The sequence below is a fragment of the Anabrus simplex genome, chromosome 6 (assembly GCF_040414725.1).
Source record: "Anabrus simplex isolate iqAnaSimp1 chromosome 6, ASM4041472v1, whole genome shotgun sequence".
Taxonomy (NCBI): Eukaryota; Metazoa; Arthropoda; class Insecta; order Orthoptera; family Tettigoniidae; genus Anabrus; species Anabrus simplex.
Genome location: NC_090270.1, coordinates 72495180 through 72513657, shown reverse-complemented (window position 1 = coordinate 72513657; position 18478 = coordinate 72495180).

The window sequence follows — 18478 nt, the reverse complement described above, 5'->3', positions numbered from 1 at the left end:
CACGTCGCGTTGATCGCCTACGGCCTTCAAATCAAAAGACCTGCATCTGTCGAGCCGAGCTTGTCCTCGGACACTCCAGACACTAAAAAATACGCCATTTCAGTTTTTCATTGCACGAGAAACGAGACCTCTTCAACATATTCCAGTTTGACTCGATATAAACAGTTTTATTTTCTTATATTTAGGCCTATACATTCAAAGAAAACTGACACGTTATAAGTTTTGTGTTACAATGCGGTGTTTAAGCGTATAAGCTTCGATTTACAATTCCTTGGATGGGAATGAGACTATTTCCATTAAGAAAAGTAAAACTCCTGTTAATAATGCAGCAAAACGTAATATCTTTACATAATTCAACAAGTGTACTGGGCTAAATAGAGATTTTATCTATAACATCGCCATTACCACACTCAAGAAGTCCATCATGATCTTCAAGAACCATGCTTGCGGACCTCAAATAAATGTTTGACATGCCTCACTCGACTGCCTACATTTAACATCATACGAACACATTATCTATTGTATCCACATCCATTATTGTTGTGAAGGTACTCTTTGTCTTTGGGCAACCTGCAGCTGTTGCAGGAAGATTGTATAATAATAATAATAATTTGCGTAGTGTTGTAGTGTTATGTGGCTTTCCCCATTCACTGAATTTCTGAATATAACCTTTTTCAGGTGTCCGATGATAATCGATATCTATATAAAAGTCATTGTATGTATGTGGGTGGCTGGGTGGGTGGGTTTGTACCACATCTCCTTCTAAACCATTGGAGCGATTTCAACCAAATTTGATACACTTGATACTTAGTATCAGGAGACAAACCGCGTGGGGGTGAGACACCTCAAACACCCTTAGGACTGGGGGGTGAGGAGGGTCATATATCAAAATAAACGAAAATAGTGTCGAATCCATACTTTTCTTGGTCGCTGAGATGAATAGTGACACTCCGATTTTTTTTTAAAGTCCAATTTCAGGCCCCTTTGGGGTGGGGGGCGAGGGGGAGTGATGTATACAAATAATCGAAAATAGTGTCGAATACATAGTTTCCGGGGTCACCAAAGTGAATAGGGACACTCCGGATTTTTGGTGTCAGGAGGCACACCACGTGGGGATAAGACACCCAGGTACCCTTAGGGGCCAGGGGCGAGGGGGGGCATATATAAAAATAAACGAAAATGGTGTCGAAACCATACTTTTTGGAGTCGCTGAGATGAATAGTGGCACTCTGAATTTTTTTAAAGCCCTGGTTGAGCCGTTTGGGGAGGGGGGCGAGGGGGGAGTGATATAAACAAATAGTCGAAAATACATAATTTTCGGGGTCGCCAAAGTGAATAGTGACACTCCGGATTTTTAGTATCATGAGACAAACCACGTGGGGGTAAGACACGCCAGGCCCCTTTAGGAGCGGCGACGGGGGGATCGAGGGGGCGTAAGTTATAAAAATAATCCAAAGTAGTGTCGAATCCATACTTTTCGGGGTCGCTGAGTTGAATAGTGACACTCCGAAATTTTTTAAAGTCCAAGTTCAGTCCCCTTTGAGGTGAGGGACGGGGAGTGTTATATATAAAAATCAATTCTAGCTTCCACAAGGACAAGTTTTACTCGAAAATTAAATAATCCAAAACTTGAAATCCGATTTATCTAAATAACTCAAAAACTACGTAATAGGTCGTAAAATCGACATCTCAAAAAATAATTCTATAAGCATTCACTTCACACTTAACTAACTGGTAATAGAAATATTAAAGGTAAACATTAAAAAACGCCGGGTACTATAGCTAGTAGCCTGTAAATGGCGTGGAATTTTCATGACGAGTGAGGACATAGGTATTTCGTATCCAAGATTAAAATTCAACAATGTAAATGCATTTACCAAATAGATATACAGCATGTCTTCAAATAACCTAACTGATGCTATTCCCGTTAAGCATGATTGAATTGATGCTGAATTTATCAGATAATTTAAACTCAAGCAACCACAGGCCATCGATTGTCCACATTAACTCCGTATTATATTAGAAATGTTTTAAAATATAATATTGAAAAAGTTGTAATTCATTACGAACAGTACAAAACTAATTGAGGTTGTGTGCCTAACTCTTTATTGTATTCGTTCGAAATACATAAACTCCAATGAACAGAAATAACTTATTTCTTACAAAGTCAACTGAAAATGACGTGGATTTCTGTCTCCATTTCGAACTCGGGTATTGCCGCAGTGGTCGAGAGTGGCTGAGAGAACTTCGCGCAACGTGCGCGACCTGTGACGTAGCCAAAACGTCATTGTGGCTGAATAGCATACACTCATCGCCTGCCAGTCCGCCCGCTTAAGGCCGGCTCTCACCTAGTGGAATGGAATCAAATCGAACCGAACAGAACTTCTTTTTAACATGTGTTTAAACGGGAAATACTGATGGCGGTCGCCACGAGTCGAATCGAATCGAACCGAAAGGAACAGGATTCTCTGCCAAGAATATTTCTCGACTACCGGAGCGGAATCGAACAGAATTATCAAGATTCGTGCAACTTCGTAGACGGTCGGGTCGAGATCTTTCGGACGACCATTTGGCGGCAAATGTGTATCAGCTTCAGCTGGAAAGTCGGCTGTTTCTTGGATACTGTCGGGAATGTTCTGTTTTGTGATAAATAACTAACTTATTAATACTAGACACGAAAAAACTTATCAGTTTAGTTCAAGAATATAATTTCCTCTACAAAAAGACCCACGAGCATTACTGCAACAACGTAGAAAAACAATGCCTGGGAGGAAATAAGAAAGGCTATGAAAAACCAAACTTACTAGAATATTCAATTACGTGGTAGGTTACTGTAGTCTATAGACAATTTATTTCATAACTTTTGTCGACTTTATCACAAAATCATGTTATGTTGGAGTCCACATACAGTATATCAGTACGATAATTGACATCACATCTCACATGGTATGTATCTTTAAGTGTTCATTATATTTATAGAGAACGATTTCGTGAGTGGTATTCTCTAGATTTCAAACTGCTGTATACGTGTTCCTAACCAATAGTACACGAAACTGCTCTGTTGTGGACAGTAAATACACTTCACAGTCTTTAATTAATGTTACCGGGAGTTGGCCGTGCGATTAGGATGACGTAGGTGTGAGTTTTCATTCGGGAGACAGTCACTTGGAGACCCACTGCCGGCAGCTCTGAAGATGGTTTTCCGTGGTTTCCTATCCCATCATCGCCATAAGACCTATCTGTGTCGGTGTGACGTAAAGCTACTTGCAAAAAAAGAAAAAATGGTGTGACAGTTTTAACATAGTTGTGACTGTCCGGTACTTAAAAAGAAACCACTTCAAAATACGTCACATACACACACACACAAGAAATATATGGTGACATCATGAAATAAATAAAAGCACTTTTCCCTTTGCCACCATCCATCAACGACGGCTAATTTCAGATTACCACTAGCCATAAGACATAGTCTGCACGGTTCCTAGGGTTACACTTCCGTCACACTAACTTCCGTAACGAAAATTTTCAAAAGATCCCAGTCATAAGACATATTTATGTCAAAAGAGGACAACATTGACGGACTTTACAACCATCCTAGAACAAATAGAGCTTTGACATTGTGGTGAGTGAGGCAGATGAGGAAATAAACAACTCCACCCTCGTGTCTCCCAACAGAGCTAAATGAAACCTGTACTAATAAGCGTTATGATTAATGCCCGGATTTTTAAGCAGTAACAGGTTAGATTGCAAACCAATTTGGTTAGTAGGAAGTGTCGGCCATCCGCTCTTCTATAGTGTAGCAAGAGTAACATATATCATAGGGGTTCTGATGAGTCGTACCCCTAATATTTATGCAAACGTCCCTGAAAAACTCCTAGTTCTGAGAAATATCAAGCCTGAGGGAGGCGGCAGCGTGGCGGCCTCTCATCGCTGGGTTCCATTGTTCAAATCCCCTGTTACTCCATCTGAGATTTATACTAGAGAAAGCGGAGGAGGGACAGGTTTTTCTCCGGGTACTCCGGTTTTCCCTATCATATTTCATTCCCGCAACACTCTCCAATATCATTTCATTTAGTCTGTCAGGACCGTGTTCACCAACGCGAATAAAAGCTTTTATCTTGGCTTAAAGCTAAGAAAACCGAGGTAACATTTACATTTGTAACAACATTATCTCCGACAATGTGTATTATCTCGGTGTAAACTTTTACTGGAGGAAGATTGGCCGGTAAGGTAGGAAATCATAACTGTTACTCAGAGTGGAGTACAGTCTCAAAGCGGGATAATTGCTTATTAAATCATACAGTCAATTATTCTACAGACAAATTTATCTGATAAAAATCATGTTCCGGAAACTGATCACAGGTATGTAAGGAAAAAAAAAGAAAGAAAGAAAGAAAGACTATTGACTTTCGAGATGGCAGCTCGTAGATGGCTGGAATATTTAACTGAAAGAGAAAATCACAGCGATGAAGAATATCTCCAAGATTATGCAATAAAACGTCCTAGGCGAAAAATAAGAGCGCGCTACATACTTTGAGGACCACGATGACACTGATTTTGAAACACATTTCATGTTACTTAAGCTTCGACACTGTCAGTCTTATCCTTGACCGAACATAACCCGGAAATCCCAAAACATAGACAGGCCTAAGATGAATTCTCGATTATATCGTGTATGGTACACGATTGTGTATAATTTATTAATGAAGAACTAAGAAATATTACCCTATTTTTGACTGAAATATTAGTTTTTCTGGTCAATTATCATCATCAGTTGGTTTACTCATTGCTGAGCGTCGTGACCTCATTTCTTAACTTCATTAGTAACTGCATCCTTAACGACATCTTTCCATCCTGAGCGGTCTTCAGCTCTACTTAAGATATTGTGAAGGGGTAGACCGGTGATCTTCTTTGCTTGGTCTCTAACCATCTGCTTGTTGTTCTGCCTCTTGGTCTGGTGCCTTCAATTTTCCCTTGCTGAATGGTCTTTTCTAAATTGTCCTCTTCTCTCCTCAAAATGTGTCCCAGGAACTGGAGGTAACTTTCACTAACGCGCCGAGATAAACGTTTTGTGATGCTCGGTTCTTCTTATAATGGAGGCATTTGTTCTTTTTTCTGTCCATGGTATACGGAGCATTTTCCGCCAACACCACATCTCAAAGGCATCTATTCAGATCTAGCTTTCACAGTCCAGGTCTCACAACCATACAGGAAAACAGAAAACACTAGTGATCCCACCAATCGTATTTTCCCTGTTTCGGATAATGTCCGGTTCTGCCAGATCTTTGAAGTTTAACCATTGCGGCACGACCTAGGACGACAATCCGTCGTTTTATTTCTTTATCACAATTTCCCGTGTTACTGATTTTGGAGCCCAGATATTTGTTTCCATGCGTCAGCTTGAAAAAATTCAAGTTCAAGTTCAGATTGAATGGGAGACTTAGTTTTGGTAAACCTAATACATTCTGTGGCGTTATCTGAGTTGTGGAAATCTAAGATAACAGCAAATGTAACTGGCATGGGTGAATACAGGTCTCAGTCATTAATCATTGCCCCAGAGCAGTACATCAGGCTTCGGCAGCCGGTACACTTCCTATCCTTGCCGCTTTTAATTCCTGACCTGGTCGAATGATTGGAGACAGGCTGTGGAGTTTCATTTTCATTAAGCCTGAGGAGGTGAACCACATGGCCGTGTTAATAGTCAAAGCAAGTGGCAATGATACTGTTTAAGAAGGAAACCTCGTAGTGTATCTAGTTATTACAACATAGAGAAAGCTAGTCAGTGTGCGTGTGTGTGTGTATCTATGTGAGCAGCTGGGCAACAACCACGCTCCATTGATCTAGTATAATCTATTAGAGAACTGTTACTCAGAGTGGAGTACAGTCTCAGAGCGAGATAATTGCTTTTTAATGCACTCAGTCAATTAATCTACAGAAAAACTTACCTGATAAAAACATGTCCCGGAAAGTGACCACAGATAAATTAGGAAAAAATAACATATAGAACATATGGAAAGCCAATAACATAAGAGGAAACCCCACTGGCATTGTACTTTCTGCAATTTACATGAAACTTTATGGGGTTAGGAGAGTAAGAGGAAAATCATCCACTATTCAATACAATATTAAAATGAAATGACTATAAATTATAACATTTCATGTTTATGGAATCTGTTTCGGCCCTCTCTTTTAATTCATTGTCATTTAATTTTAGTATTGTATTGCATTTTGGATGATTTCCCCGTTACTCTCCTAAAACAGTATCAACACGGATCGAATGTTACATATGACTATGGGTTAATTAAGAAAACATTATTTTTAAAATAGAGTTAACATATATATTTATAAAAACATGATGTTTAAAAATTATTTATTTTCAAAATTTAGCAGGTTGGACAATTTTAAGTTTATTATTTTCAGTGTGTTGAAAACATTTCTTAGCAGACAAAGCATACGACGAAAAACGTAAAATTAAGCAATTTCCACAATTGTGCCGAAAGTTGAAAGGCTAAAGTAGCCGGAAAGGTTTCAAGTTGTGAGTCTTGGATAGCTCTATCTAACTAAAATGAAACAAGTTTCGTAAATCACTTCCGACCGGGCGAGTTGGCCGTGCGCGTAGAGGCGCGCGGCTGTGAGCTTGCATCCGGGAGATAGTAGGTTCGAATCCCACTATCGGCAGCCCTGAAAATGGTTTTCCGTGGTTTCCCATTTTCACACCAGGCAAATTCTGGGGCTGTACCTTAATTAAGGCCACGGCCACTTCCTTCCAACTCCCAGGCCTTTCCTATCCCATCGTCGCCATAAGACCTATCTGTGTCGGTGCGACGTAAAGCCCCTAGCAAAAAAAATCACTTCCGGCCTAAATGCAATTCCGGAAAAGCAGCCTAAAATCGCTTGTTTCTTTACTCTTTTATTTTTTGATCAAAATCCTAGCCAAACGAACTTATTTACATAATTATTTCTGTGATATGTTCCTTTGCTCAACAAATTAACATCCATCTTAAAAGATTTCCAACTTAACATTAATGTAAATAAAACTAATGTTATGGTTGTAAGCAAATCTTAAATGAAGCCAGAGGCACAGCTCAGAATTGGAAATATTTTAATAAAACAGGTGAACAAGTTCTGCTACTTAGGATCAGTTATTACCGATGACAGCAGATGCACTGTGGAAATAAAAAGAATTATTTCCCTGTGTAAGAAAGCCTTTGAGGAGAAGAAGCAGCTCTTAACTAATAAATCCTTAAATACTGAACAAAAGAAATTATTTATCAAAACGTTCATTTGAAGTGTGCTGCTATACGGCTGTGAAGGATGGGGTCTCTTGAAGGAGGACGTAAAACGACTAGAGGCAGTGGAAATGTGGCTATGGAGGAAGATGACAAGAACCAGCTGGATTGAGAAGAAAACTAATGAAGCAGTGCTTAGAGAAATAAACAACCAGAGACATTTAATAACAACGATAAAAAGGAGAAAAGCGTCAGTTTTCGGCCACATTTTCCGGCATAATAACTTCATAAAGAACTTGTTCGAAGGCAAGGTGATGGAAAAGAAAGGCAGCGGGAAACCACGGAAGAAGATCATTGAAGAGGTAGTTGAGATGATTGGATGCCAAGGTTATGGAGAGATGAAAAGGATCGCAGAGAGAAGAGATCAATGGTTGCAGCGACAAGGCGAAGCCTTTAGATGATGATGATGATGATGATATGTTCCTCGGGTGTTTTTTATTTTTTGAAAAATGTCCACACCATAATAAAGGCTTAAGTTAAACAATGCATTGACTCACATTAGCGCTCGTAGTGGTAGAACAAGGCAAACTGCTATTCTAATCGACCAGATAACGATGATTAAGAAAAAGAGTGTACATTTTCGGAATAAATAAACAATCAATATATTCTTATACTTTGTTATATTTTATTTTCCTGAATTTCGTAGATCATATCCCTAGGATGTTTTCAACATTGAATTGTTTGCCTGAAGGGCTAGAACTGTGGATTTGTTTTGCTATGTTCTACGTCGCACCGACACAGGTAGCTTTTATGGCGACGATGTGAGAGGAAAGGGCTAGGAATTGGAAGGAAGCGACTGTGGCCTTAATTAAGGAGTAGCTCCAGCATTTTCCAGGTGTAGAAATTTTCAGGGCTGCGGACAGTAAAGTTCGAACCCCGAATGCAAAGTTAGTTATTTAGGTTAAAGGAGTTAAAGTGTAGTATTATTTCTGATTGTTTCAGTGCTATGTTACAAAATCTATGGCTTTTTCAAAATGTTATCGTTATTCAGCCATCGTCGCCCCACAGAGAACAAATAACGTGTATACGGATACGACTGGTAAACACGTCAAGAGCCTGCTTCTCAGCGTGCTGAACTGACCTCGTGGGAACATTTAATGATTGTACGTACTTAGGTTAAAGTTCATTCACTCTCAGTAAACGAAGATCAGATTATGTGGGGTGTGGCCCGAAATTGCTGCGATATTAATCGTGATAGCAGACCACTGCTTACCAGTAACCTACCTGTACTCCGCTCTGGGGGCTTCTGTCCCTATTTGTTGTTTACCTAGTCTTTTCTTAAATTATTACAAATAATTTGGAAATATTTTGAACGTTTCCATTGGTAAATTATTTCAATCTCTAACTTTCCTTCGTATAAACGAATATTTCGCAAAATGTGTCCTCTTGAATTCCAACTTTATCTTCATATTGTCATCTGTTCTACTTTTAAAAACGCCCGTCAAGCGTATTCGTATACTAATGTCAAACCACGCTTTCTCTCCACTGACAGGTAGGAACATATCACTTAGTCGAGGAGCTCGTCTCCTTTCCCCCAATTAGACCCAGCCCAAATTTAGCAACATTTTCATAACGCTTCTTCTGTCGGAAATCACCCAGAACAAATCGGGCTGCTTTTGTTCGGATTTTTTCCAGTTGTCGAATTAAGTAATCCTGGTGAAGGTCCGATACACCGGAACCATAGGCCTATTCTAGTTGGAGTCTTACCATAGACTTATATGTCCTCTCCTTTGAATCCTTACTACAAACCCTAAATACCCTCATAACCATGCACAGAGATCTGTACCCTTCATTTACAATCCCATTTATGTGATTGCCCCAATGAAGATCTGTCACACGACTGCCACTGAAATTTCCCCGCTTTTTCACTGTGCCGGAGAAAGGTATAGAACAAAAATTCTAAACAAATGCTGCCATGAGATATTTTCGTGTAAATCCAACCGTAGGAGGGATGCTTCTAGCTTATGCTTTAGGCCTCGTCTTAAGCAATCCCTCTTGCAGGGACTTTTTGAACAACTAATAGCTGAGATTCTACTCGATCTTATTCTAAAGTGAAATACCATGTTTCATTAAAATCCACGCATCCGGTTTCCCGTGATGCTGTAATACATACCGGGCGAGGTAGCCCTGCGGTTAAGGGTGCGCAGCTGTGAGCTTGCATGCGGGAGGTAGTGGGTTCCGTCTCCACTGGCGGCTGCCCTGAAGATGGTCTTCCGGGCTTTCCCATTTTCACTGCAGGCAAACTACCTTCATTAGGGCCACGGCCGCTTCATTCCTACTCTTAGCTCTTTCCTATGCCATCGTCGCCGTAAGACGTTGCAACGAAAAGCAATTTTTTTAATACTGTAGTACAAAGACAAAAACTGAACTCGAGATAGGTCATTCTCGAGGAGCAAGCCATGGAAGTACCACATTATGGTTCCCTCAAGACAACCGCCGATAGATACATCCAATTCTCGCCACAAGCTCAGTTCGAATCCTAACCAATCGGATGGCATTTGGGGGGGGGGGGGGAGTCTTCGTACCTCTGCTGGTTTTTGATATTAAAGATGCATTGGTAGCTTGGATGTAGTAGCATCAGGGTATGCGAGAACTTGAGCCAGCCCCGTGGTGTAGGGGTAGCGTTCCTGCCTCTTACCCGGAGGCACCGGGTTTTATTCCTGGCCAGATCAGGGATTTTACCCAGATCTGAGGACTGGTTCGAGGTCCACTCAGCCTACGTGATTAGAATTAAAGAGCTAGCTGACGGTGCGATAGCGGCCCCAGTCTGGAAAACCAAGAATAACGGCCGAGAGGATTCGTCGTGCTGACCACACGAAACCTGGTAATCTGCAGTCCTTCGGGCAGAGCAGCGGTCACTATGTAGGCCAAGGTCCTTCAGAGCTGTAGTGCCATGGGGTTAGTTTAGTTAGTTTATGTGAGAGCTTGGGGACAGCCATCTTTTGACTTCTTAAGAACTCTCTACAGTGTTCCCTGGACCTGGTTCGGATGATATAAAATGCTCCTTGACACTTTCCACCTTTCTACCGGAATAAACTACTTTTTTATTTTTCTTGGAACTTTACACCTTTCTACTGAAGAGTATGCTTTCTTTCTTTCTTTCTTTCTTTCTTTCTTTCTTTCTTTCTTTCTTAATTCGTTTACTCTCCAGGGTTGGTTTTCCCCTCAGACTCAGTGAGGGATCCCACCCCTACCGCCTCAAGGGCAGTGTCCTGGAGCATGAGACTTTGGGTTGGGGGTTAGAACTATGGACAGGACCAGTACCTCGCCCAGGAGGCCACACCTGCTATGCTATGTCGGTACGGGTAGATTGGAAGGGGTAGACAAGGAAGAAGGAAGGAAGCGGCGTTGGCCTTGCCTGGTGGAGAAGTGGGAAACAAGGAAGAACCACTCCGAAGATGGCTGAGGAGGGGATCGAGACACTCCCCCCCCCCCCCCGCTTCTACTCAGTTGACCTCCCGAGGCTGAGTGGATTCCGTTCCAGCCCTCGTACAACTTTTCAAATTTCGGAACAGAGCCAGGAATCGAACCCGGGCCTCCGGGGTTGGCAGCTAATCACACTAACCACTACAGCACAGAGGTGGACCACTGACGGGTATCCAATTATGTCAATCGTCTTAACTCGTGCATAAAAATGCATTTTTACAATAACATGTTCGTCACTCCATTTGAGCAGTTCTGCCATGCCAAAGCAGTAATTGCCTCAGTATTTGCAGTCTCCAAAACACAGTTACATAACTGCATCCTAAACTAGTATTCACATAACGGAGCATATTAAAAAGTAATTGGATTATATATTTATTAATTCAAATTATTAAGACCTAACAAAGAGTTATACAAAGAGACTGAAGGAATGAAGAAGAGGCGAATACAATTTTTAGTCATCTCCTACGTATGAATCGAGAAATGTTGACTCAAAAGCTCCGTACATATTTCGAAGGAAATAAAGATTGTTCCTAGGAGTTTATGGAGATAAATACTGATATGAGGAGAATGGGTATTATTCAGGAAGACATTCAAAACTAGAACCACTTGGGACAGTTACTTTCAGACTTAAGCTACCGAGGTGAAGAAAATAAATATTCATAAGTGTTTTTTCAGAGGAAAGAAAGGAGGAGACAAGCTAAAAAATTACATCTGTATTGGCAGGAGATCAAAGCCAGTGGTGGGAAAAGATGATCGAGGATATCGTAGTTGTTACTCCGTGGTCGATAGTGGCCAAAATCGAACAGATGAAAAAGAAAAGATTAATCACATGCAACAGAAAAAAATGTGCAACGTCTTCAGCTTATAGGCTAAATCTAACCCCTCTTTCGAGATATTTTTGTAACATAAGAGTCTCTTTGTTTACAAAACATGGGCCCGTCTGTCTCATTTTCGAAGGTCGAGAATTTTCATGTATTCAGTGTGAATGCCTGTGCTTCACAAACGGGGAATATAATGAATCGCACTTCGTTACACAATTACGGACGTGAGATCCCAGGGACCACACTGTTACAGGAGTCACCTCCAGAAAACAGTGGCAGCTTTGGTCGCGGTGGGAACACGGAAAGACTGAACGTTAGGAAGCTATTCTCCGGACCACCTTTTGGGCAGACTAAAGCGGAAGTGAGTGTATAGACCAGGGGATGGCGCGGGCGACAGGGGCAGCGCCTAGGTGTTGTAACACGGTTGGGGAGGGGGCAAGGGGGGTGCGCTACTCAGAGCGAGTTTTGGCAATGGTGCAGTCAATGCGTAGCTGCCATACTTACTCACTCGGTGGATGTCCTGAACACGTGGGTGCAGTTCTAAACATAGTCTGTTTAAAACAGCAGTGGCAGAATTTCATCAATGTGCTTTGCTTTTACAAAAACAGTGTATGTGCGTATTGTGTGCTAATTCATAATTCTTGTAGTCTCTTGTACGTTTGTAGGTTTCTTCTTACTCGTTACTGGATATTATTGTGCAATGGATCCGAACAAAAATTCACCAGACTGTTATCAGTTGAAGAAGAAACGCAAAATTTTTACGCCCGACGAGAGAAATATGATTCTGTCTATTTATAAGCATTTCCGAGCGAATAGTATTGACGGCGGGATTAGTTTACCTCGTGTACTGAGACAGAGAGAGAGATTTTCAAGATCCCTGATGCAGGGGAAGGGGTGGATAATTAGGGGACTTCACGCCTTTGGTTTAGGGTTAAATCTTTTCGTACCGGGAGAGTTGCCCGTGGGGTTAGAGGTGCACGGCTGTGAGCTTACATCCGGGAGATAGTGGGTTCGAATCCCTCTCCCGGCAGCCCTGAAGATGGTTTTCCGTGGTTTCCCATTGTCACACCAGGCAAATGCTGGGGATGTACCTTAATTAAGGCCACGGCCGCTTCCTTCCCACTCCTAGCCCTGCCCTGTCCCATCGTCTACATAAGACCTATCTGTGTCGGTGCGACGTAAAGCCACTAGCAAAAAAAAAAAAAAAAAAAAAAAAAATCTTTTCGGCTTCTTCCTGACCCTAATCTCAGTTGACTGGGATCGGCGCCGACATAGATTTGGTCCAGTTTTACGGCCGGGTGCCCTTCCTGACGCCAGTCCTATGCGGAGGGATATATTCACTATTGCATGTATCCGTGGCCGTTAGTAGTGTACTGTGATGTGTTGAATGTGTATTAAGACTAACACAAATAACCAGTCCCCTAAACAAAGGAGTTAACCACACGCAGTTAAAATCCTAGACACGGCCGGAAATCGAACCCGGGGCCCTGTGAAGTGTGACCATTGATCTGAGGAGCTGGACGACCAGGTTATTAAATACATAATATACGTATTCCGACGAGAGTACAGTGAATCGTATAATTATTCGGACAGACTTGGTTTGATTATATTTTCCTTTGTATTTTGATTTCATAATAATAAAGCACCGATATAAATTAAATACAAGTTTCTGTAAGAATATAAAAACTAAATGTCTATCAAAATGTAATAATTAAAAAAACAGCAAAATCAAAACCGAAACCAATATTGCACAAAATTATTCGGATACTTTCCTTTTATACTTATGATCATATAGATTCATTAAGTGGCTGGCTTTCCTGTCATTCGATTTACTTCCCTAAGTCGACTTGGCATGCTCTCCACAAATTTCCGGGTAAATAATTTCGTGTGGCTATTTCTAGCCGAGTGCAGCCCTTGTAAGGCAGACCTTCCGACGAGAGTGGGCGGCATCTGCCATGTGTAGGTAACTGCGTGTTATTGTGGTGGAGGATAGTGTTATGTGTGGTGTGCGAGTTGCAGGGATGTTCGGGACAACACAAATACCCAGCCCCCGGGCCATGGGAATTAACCAATGAAGGTTAAAATCCCCGACCCGGCCTGGAATCGAACCCGGGACCCTCTGAACCGAAGGCCAGTACGCTGACCATTCAGCCAACGTGTCGGACAATTTCCGGGTGTAAACGGGGGATATCTTTTGCCACTCTTCTTGAAGTCGGTTCTTTAGCTGTTCTCTAGATGTGATTGTTGTTATTCTTATTTCTTTATCAAGTTTGTCCCAAAGATTCTCAGTCACACTGAAGTTTGGTGATTGAGGGGTAAGATGAAGCATTCTGGAAAAATAAACAATAACCACATCCTTACATTCCAGTCCATATGCTTTAGGTCGTTATCTTGATAAAACTTAAAATGTTCACCAATCACCATCATTTCGGCACTCTTTTTCATATTGTCCCTCAATATTCTAAGGTATTGAACGTGGACAGTTTTGCCCTAAATAAAAAAACAATTCACCAACTCCATTCACCAACATACACCCTCACATCATTATATGTCCACCGCCATGCTTCACAGTTGCTTCCAGATTTTTGTCTTGAAGCTGAGTATTAGGACGCCGCCAAACTGTTATTCTCCCATCAGACTGAAATATGTTTAATTTACTCCCATCAGCAAATATAACGTCATTCCACCACTCATTGTCTTCTCTTGCTCTTTGGCAAACGATATTCTCTTTCTTCGATTTATTTGATTTATGAAGGGCTTCCTTCTTGCAATACGGCCGTGGAAGTTACTTACTCCGAGCACTCTCCGTATTGTTTTGGTGTCAGTGGCAATCTCCGTAGCGAGTTTTTCAGCTCCTAACCTGGGTTCCTTTTTGTTTGTGTGATGATATACTCCACCTCTGCCACAGAAAAAGTTCTTGGACATCCCATATCCGGTAGATGTTCAATCCCATCTTCCTCCCGGAATATTGTGATAATATACGAGACTGCACTTTTCTTGATTTGCAACATTTCAGCAATTTTACGACAACTTTTACCTTTAGTATGGTGAAAAATTACTAGTTGTTTGATTGTACTCTCTTTTCTTCTGCGGCCCATTTTCACTTAATTTGTATACAGCACTGATACTTTCACACTGTCCGTGGCTCTTCTACACACGACCTCTGCACGGCAAAGGACTTGTGTCCGAATAATTTTGTTGAAGCACGTTATCTGCGTCGTGAGGTTCCAGGGTCACTGGTTCTCTCCTGTCTTCTAAAAGTATACATTTCAACGCCGTGTTGAATCTGTCAAAACTAGGTTTTATCAGAAACTAGTTTGCGCTTACAATCTTTTCTCTCAACCTTACGGCCAGTGTGTAGCAAAGGCTATAATTAACGTGTCCGAATATTTATGTGAGTCACTGTAAGTGCCGTCTGTTGTGGGAAGGAAACTGTAAGGCCTATGCTACTACGGTCATCTGACGAGAAGTCACGTGCATGCGGGGTAAGGGGTGCTGCGCATGCGCTTTCTCAAGTCTCAAGGCCTGACAATAAACATCGACTCCGTCCGCGGTGATTCTTGTGAACTAAAGTGCCTCTGTGAAGTTTCAAATTGGCAGTGCAATTGCGCTTTAGTTACATATTTACTGTAAGTACTGCGTAATAATGAACACGCATCTCTTTCAGAGAGCTCGCACTGTTTATCACGACTAATGTTTGTAGCTTATTGTAGTATCTGTAACTCGTGCCGTACCTACAAGCTGCCGAGACTTCTCATGAGACGCATATAGTAGTGTATAAGTAATAGGATTGTTCGAAGCAGAACAAATACCCACTCACGAGCCGTAGAAATCAACTATAGCTGTTAAAATGCCGTGATTTGGCCGGAAATCAAACTCAGAACCCTGCGATGCAAACACCAAAACACAGCCACTGAGTCAGACAAAATATATACTATAAGCAACTGTTCCAATTGTTCATTTTTTAATTTAGTTTTCAATTTTGCTTTATGTCGCACCGGCACACATAACGTCTTACGGCAACGATGCTTGGTGTGAAAATGGGAAACCACGCAAAACCATCTTGTGGGCTGGCGACAGTGCGGTTCGAACCCGCTATCTCCCGAGTGCAAGCTCACAACTGCGCGCCACTACCCGCACGGCCAGTTGCTGGGTACCAGTTGTTCAACGCTGTTGTAAGACAGCAGAGTGTAAACAATGAAAGCCTGTCTTGCTCTCTTAAAATACTGTACCACTCCCTTACAGAGCTGGCAGGATATGCAACAGTAAAAGTGGGTCTGTTATTTGGCCTTGCATTTTCCTGGCTTGTGTAGCATTTCCATTCTCCAGAGGTTAACACTGAGGTGTCCGTCCTTAAACTTGCGCCCAGTCACCCGGCCTTCACGCCTCTCACGCCGTGTCCGGCCCGGTCCGGTCCAATCGATTTTGCGGGTCTAGAGGTCTCGTTGAAGCGAGGTTCCGTCTCCAAGATGTCTAAACGGCTCCACCTCTAACTCATTGTCTTCTGATGGCAACCGTAATAGCAGGAAGAGCGATTATGATGTGAAGTTATTCAACTAATTACTGTATCATTATTCTTTCTAAATCCGTTGACCGTCCAGGGTTAGTTTTTCTCCCGAGTCAACGAGGGACCCCACCTCTACCACCTCAAGGGCAGTGTCCTGGTGTGTGAGACTTTGGGGTCGGGGGATACAACTGGAGAGGAGGAGCAGTACCTCACCTAGGAGGACTCACCTGCTATGCTCAACAGGGTCCTTGTGGGGGACGGGAAGATCGGAAGCAATGGACAAGGAAGAGGGAACGAAGTGGCCGTGGCCTTAAGTTAATTAAATTTAAATTTAAAAAAAAATGCTATTTGTTCAGGGCGTCGACCCATGTGGATCTTTCGCCCCTACTGGCAGGCACCAGGGGCTCTGAACTTTGGAGCGTGGGTTGGAGACCACGGGACCCTTAGCTGATTCCTAGCATTGCTTGCACTTGCTTGTGCCAGGCTCCTCACTTTCATCTATCCTATCCGACCTCTCTTGGCCAACTCTTGTTGTTTTCCGACCCCGACGGTATTACGTATGGAGGCCTAGGGAGTCTTCCTTCGGCCGATACCTTCATTTTTCGAAGTGTCGGACCCCTTCCATTTTTTTCTCTCTGATTAATGTTATATAGAGGATGGCTACCCAGTTGTTCTTCCTTTTAAAATAACCACCACCACCACCACCACCACCCCTACTGGCACCATATTGTATGAACCTGCGTGTATTTGGAATTGCGGTAGTGTGGAATGTTGTGTGTAGGAAAGGAAGGTTAAGGACGTCACAAACACCCAGTCCCCAGGCCAGCGATATTAATCATTACAATTAAAATCCCTGACCCGGCCGAGAATCGAACCGGGTGCCGCCGGGTGACAGGCGGACACTCATTATTCAATGTTTTTAATATAGCAATTGCTGGCGGTGTCGGTGATTGAGTGATTAAGCAAAAGAAAAAAGACCCGTGGTAGATACAACCCATGATTAATAATAATAATAATAATAATAATAATAATAATAATAATAATAATAATCTCTCTCCCAGGCCTGAGGGGTCGTGGGTGCGAAATGTATAGCACATATGGATTTAGCCATGTTTTACAGCCGGATGCCCTTCCTGTCGCCAATTATTTGTGAAGCTATGTGTACACGATTATTAATTTTCATTGTTAATATGTTATGCGTATATTCAGGGGGAGTACTGAGACAAAGAATAACATCCAATCTCCAAGGAAGAGGAATGAACCAGACGCGGCTTAAATCCCCAACCACATCGAGAATCGAACCCAGGACACCGTGGAACGAAACTGTGACTGACAGACAAACAGCCGGATACAGGAGCTCGTTTATATGCCGGTAAATCTGTCGATGCGAGGTTGGCGTAAATTATCACTAGGGCGAGGATTTTTAGGCTCTAAAAATAGCCAAAATAGACACTAAAACGGCTAAAATAGGCAAAAAAAAACTAACCCGAAATTACCATTTCCTTAGAATTTAAAATGACTCGTCGTACGTGAATCATACCATATCTCAGCTAAGGGTTTTACGCCAAGGAACAAGTGGTCATCAAAACCAGGAAAGGGTAAAAGTAATAATAATAATTATTATTATTCAGTCACTACTGATCTTCATTTTGGGCAGTTACCCATGTAGCAGATCCCCTATCTGTTGTTTCCCTAGCCTTTTCTTGAATGATTGCAAAGATATTGGAAATTTATTGAACATCTCCCTTGGTAAGTTATTCCAATCCCTAACCCACCTACCTTTAAATTAATATTTGCCCCAATTTGTCCTCTTGAATTCCAACTTTATCTTCATATTGTGATCTTTCCTATTTTTAAAGACACCACTCAAACTTATTCGTCTACTAATATCATTTCACACCATCCCACCACTGACAGCTCGGAACATACCACTTAGTCGAACAGCTCGTCTCCTCTCTCCCAAATCTTCCCAGCCCAAAGTTTGCAACATTTTTATAAGGTGACTCTTTTGTCGGAAATCGCCCAGAACAAATCCAGCTGCTTTCCTTTGGATTTTTTCCAGTTCTTGAATCAAGTAATCCTAGTGAGGGTCTCGTATACTGGAACCATACTCTAGTTGGGGTCTTACCAGAGACTTATATGCCCTCTCTTTTTCATCCTTGGTACATTCCCTAAACACGCTCATAACCGTGTGCAGAGATCTGTACCCTTTATTTACAATCCCATTTATGTGATTACCCCAATGAAGATGTTTCCTTATATTAACACCTAGGTACTTACAATGATCCCCATAAGGAACTTTCACCCCATCAACGCAGTAATTACTGTAAAACTGAGAGGACTTTTCCTATTTGTGGAACTGACGACCTGACTTTTAGTCCCATTGCCTACTATCCACCTCGCAACATTATCGAGGTCATTTTGCAGTTGCTCAC